At 52.7% G+C, this 5000-nt stretch overlaps 1 non-coding gene across 1 annotated transcript in view; it reads left to right on the top strand.

Moving 5' to 3' along the window:
- The first annotated feature begins 3869 nt into the window (after positions 1 to 3869).
- LOC126448617 (small subunit ribosomal RNA) overlaps positions 3870 to 5000 on the top strand; it is a 1909-nt gene continuing 778 nt past the window's right edge. The window contains exon 1 of the ribosomal RNA XR_007584160.1: positions 3870 to 5000. This exon is cut by the window's right edge and continues 778 nt beyond it. This is a non-coding gene — a ribosomal RNA (small subunit ribosomal RNA).

The raw sequence follows: 5000 nt of genomic DNA, 5'->3' as shown, positions 1-5000 counted from the left end.
CACGGGAAGGGTTTAGCTTCCCCCATCCCGGACATTTGAAGTCGTCACACTACCGGTATTGACTAATAGACTGATTGCTGATAATCACTAGCCATACACTGGGGGAAACGGCCGACAGGGGCAGCAACATAGTGGAGCCGCAGTGTCACTAATGTACAGAGATAGAACAGTTTCGACTGGAACCAGAGTAACCGTATACACGGCACTGATTAGTAATAAATGCAGAGCCATCAGAATACAGATAATATATACAACCGTCCCTATACATGCTGAAAGACTCTGCACACAATGAGAACCACACGTCAGCCAGACACTATCACACACTACTCTCTGCCTCTAACAGGCACACACACAATATCTAACCACCAGCATGGAAGAACATCCGGTGCATCCTCTCCGCCACATTACACAATCCACACTATCATAACCAGACCGGGAGGTCCACCCAGAAAACAGAATATCCCACCCTTCCGACATCCGCCATTGCTCAGCTAAGCCACGAACACCCACACATGTCCTACACAGGGGTGCACCCAACATCACCATACTGCCTCCTGTCACAGTACACAAACAATGGCAGGAATGAAAGACACAGATCTGCCACAACCTTGGAATCGGAGCGCCGCCTGTCATGAGCCACAAGTGCATCCTGACGTGACAAATCGGATGATCCCGCAGGCATGCACTTACGATAATCACTATCAACGAACCTGCCGCCCCCCCCCCCCCCCCAAATACACCTTTCCCTACAACAATGTGTACCTTAACCTAAGCTATATCGTACCTTAACCTAACCGACATTGCGCCTTAACCTAACCTACGTTGTACCTTAACCTAACCTATGTTGTACCTTAACCTAACCTACGTTGTGCCTTAACCTAACCTACGTTGTGCCTTAACCTAACCTACGTTGTGCCTTAACCTAACCTACGTTGTGCCTTAACCTAACCTACGTTGTGCCTTAACCTAACCTACGTTGTGCCTTAACCTAACCTACGTTGTGCCTTAACCTAACCTACGTTGTGCCTTAACCTAACCTACGTTGTGCCTTAACCTAACCTACGTTGTGCCTTAACCTAACCTACGTTGTGCCTTAACCTAACCTACGTTGTGCCTTAACCTAACCTACGTTGTGCCTTAACCTAACCTACGTTGTGCCTTAACCTAACCTACGTTGTGCCTTAACCTAACCTACGTTGTGCCTTAACCTAACCTACGTTGTGCCTTAACCTAACCTACGTTGTGCCTTAACCTAACCTACGTTGTGCCTTAACCTAACCTACGTTGTGCCTTAACCTAACCTACGTTGTGCCTTAACCTAACCTACGTTGTGCCTTAACCTAACCTACGTTGTGCCTTAACCTAACCTACGTTGTGCCTTAACCTAACCTACGTTGTGCCTTAACCTAACCTACGTTGTGCCTTAACCTAACCTACGTTGTGCCTTAACCTAACCTACGTTGTGCCTTAACCTAACCTACGTTGTGCCTTAACCTAACTTACGTTGTGCCTTAACCTAACTTACGTTGTGCCTTAACCTAACTTACGTTGTGCCTTAACCTAACCCATGTTGTGCCTTAACCTAACCCATGTTGTGCCTTAACCTAACCCATGTTGTGCCTTAACCTAACCCATGTTGTGCCTTAACGTAACCCATGTTGTGCCTTAACGTAACCCATGTTGTGCCTTAACGTAACCCATGTTGTGCCTTAACGTAACCCATGTTGTGCCTTAACGTAACCCATGTTGTGCCTTAACGTAACCCATGTTGTGCCTTAACGTAACCCATGTTGTGCCTTAACGTAACCCATGTTGTGCCTTAACGTAACCCATGTTGTGCCTTAACGTAACCCATGTTGTGCCTTAACGTAACCCATGTTGTGCCTTAACGTAACCCAATTTGTGCCTTAACGTAACCCAATTTGTGCCTTAACGTAACCCAATTTGTGCCTTAACGTAACCTAATTTGTGCCTTAACGTAACCTAATTTGTGCCTTAACGTAACCCATATTGCGCCTCAACCTAACCTATATTGCGCCTTAACCTGACGCACGTTGTCGCTGAACCTGCTCTGTAATTGTTATGCAACTCGTTAAATTAGTGTAGTGTTGCCTAACCGCAACCCTCGCAATATAGTTCGCTATTCGCACTGCCCGGTCCCCTGTGTATCGCGTCATGTTAAACACCTTGCAAGTGTTGCTGACTTTCCACATGCTCCTGCTATACACTGTAATGTGGATAGCAGCAGGACGTACATGCCCCCCCCCTTCCCCCCTGCCTTCGCAAGCTGGTCGTTGAGAAGTTTGCATGTTCAATGCCCTTCGCATGCCGACGTACTCAGCCTACGTTGTGGTACGGCCTGTCACCTGTCCGCGGATGTACGCAAAACCCACAAACTGTGCTGCACATTGGTCCGTATGTACTGAATGATACATCGTGGCACATGTGTGACCGTACGACGACTGCGCCTAGCAACGGCGGACCATACAGTCCAAATATTGTGGACGCAGCTACGTGTCGTCTCCCTTTAGGAGCTGGATTGCAGTGTGGTACGCCATTCAGACGTGTGGGAGGAACGGACGCCCTGGATGGCGATCAGCATGAGCAGTCTGTTGATGTAGTGGAGCGTGTATTCGGACGTAGTCGTCTCTTCTCACACACTGTGATAGCATGTTGCACCGCGTTCCACATCTGCGACATGCTGCAGAGGCCGGCTGACAGTCGTTCGCGCAATGGACACCGCATACGTACGGGGGCTACCTTCCACGTGTTCTCTAGGCGTGCACATGTTGTTGCGTCTATGTGGGCAGACGTAGTGTGTTGTGACACCTGACACAGGCATGCAATACTCGTTGCAAATGGCGATGGACGTCTACGTTTGCTGGTGACGTTACGCAAATGAACAACTGGTAACCCGTTGTGGTGCGGTTGTTCTCGCTAGAGGTGAATCAGTGTTGGCGACGATCGGTCGAGCTATTAACCGGTTGTTTCATGGATACCCACCATGCCCACGAACGTGAAAGGGGACCCACCATGCCCACGAACGTGAAAGGGGATCTGGGTGTGAGGCGATACGCGGCGGTGGCTGGGTGGGACCGTCCCCGGCCGGTGAGGGGGGGCCGCCCGGCGTGCTGGCAGCGCGGTGCGTGGGCGCACGCGCTACAGCCGGCTGGTGGGGGCGGCCAGTGGCAGGCGCGCCGGCCGACGGACGCGGCAGGCGGCGCAGCTGCGCGCCGGCGCCCCCTGCTCGCGGCGCCTTGCGGCCAAAGTAGGTCCTCGCGGGCCCGGTGCGAAGCGCGGTGGCCATCTGCAGTGTGCTGGTCCGATTGAGGACTGTGTGCGCTGAGGATGCGCCGCCGCCCGGCGCTCGGCGCCGCGACGCCGTCTGCTGCTCGGTCGCCCCAGCGGTTCTCGCAGGTGGTTTGTATCGCAGCTGTGCGGACGTGTTGGCGCGTGCGCTGTGCTGGGAGAGTTCGCTTCGGCACCCAAGTGGGGCTTTTGTCCTTCTGTGGCGCTGGCGTTGGAGCTGCCGGTCACCGTAGGTGGCGCGTGTTGTCTCCCGCCGGCAATGCCACGACAGCACGCTCCCGGGCCTCTGTCGGCAGCGGCAAGCTCAGTTGGGAGCACGGGTGGTCGCACCTAAAGCGTCTACTCGCCTAACTCCGGGCGATTGCGCCTCTCTCGAACCCGACCAAGTACTTAGGACGGCGCTGCGCGCCGCCGGGACCTGAGAGGGTTTCGAGGTGTGTTGTGCAGGGGAGCTCAGCCTCCTCCTGTTTGCAGAATAATTGAGCGGACGCTTGCGTGTTCGCGCGGGCCCCCGGGACACACTCCCGGGCGGCCGGCTGCTCAGCTCTAGTTGACGCAGCTCCCTGGTTGATCCTGCCAGTAGTCATATGCTTGTCTCAAAGATTAAGCCATGCATGTCTCAGTACAAGCCGCATTAAGGTGAAACCGCGAATGGCTCATTAAATCAGTTATGGTTCCTTAGATCGTACCCACGTTACTTGGATAACTGTGGTAATTCTAGAGCTAATACATGCAAACAGAGTCCCGACCAGAGATGGAAGGGACGCTTTTATTAGATCAAAACCAATCGGTCGGCTCGTCCGGTCCGTTTGCCTTGGTGACTCTGAATAACTTTGGGCTGATCGCACGGTCCTCGTACCGGCGACGCATCTTTCAAATGTCTGCCTTATCAACTGTCGATGGTAGGTTCTGCGCCTACCATGGTTGTAACGGGTAACGGGGAATCAGGGTTCGATTCCGGAGAGGGAGCCTGAGAAACGGCTACCACATCCAAGGAAGGCAGCAGGCGCGCAAATTACCCACTCCCGGCACGGGGAGGTAGTGACGAAAAATAACGATACGGGACTCATCCGAGGCCCCGTAATCGGAATGAGTACACTTTAAATCCTTTAACGAGTATCTATTGGAGGGCAAGTCTGGTGCCAGCAGCCGCGGTAATTCCAGCTCCAATAGCGTATATTAAAGTTGTTGCGGTTAAAAAGCTCGTAGTTGGATTTGTGTCCCACGCTGTTGGTTCACCGCCCGTCGGTGTTTAACTGGCATGTATCGTGGGACGTCCTGCCGGTGGGGCGAGCCGAAGGCGTGCGACCGCCTCGTGCGTGCTCGTGCGTCCCGAGGCGGACCCCGTTGAAATCCTACCAGGGTGCTCTTTATTGAGTGTCTCGGTGGGCCGGCACGTTTACTTTGAACAAATTAGAGTGCTTAAAGCAGGCAAGCCCGCCTGAATACTGTGTGCATGGAATAATGGAATAGGACCTCGGTTCTATTTTGTTGGTTTTCGGAACCCGAGGTAATGATTAATAGGGACAGGCGGGGGCATTCGTATTGCGACGTTAGAGGTGAAATTCTTGGATCGTCGCAAGACGAACAGAAGCGAAAGCATTTGCCAAGTATGTTTTCATTAATCAAGAACGAAAGTTAGAGGTTCGAAGGCGATCAGATACCGCCCTAGTTCTAACCATAAACGATGC

Source organism: Schistocerca serialis, unplaced genomic scaffold (genome assembly GCF_023864345.2).
Source record: "Schistocerca serialis cubense isolate TAMUIC-IGC-003099 unplaced genomic scaffold, iqSchSeri2.2 HiC_scaffold_617, whole genome shotgun sequence".
In the NCBI taxonomy this organism is placed as follows: domain Eukaryota; kingdom Metazoa; phylum Arthropoda; class Insecta; order Orthoptera; family Acrididae; genus Schistocerca; species Schistocerca serialis.
Note: the sequence above shows the minus strand (reverse complement) of the source record. Positions and strands in the feature narration are given on the sequence as shown.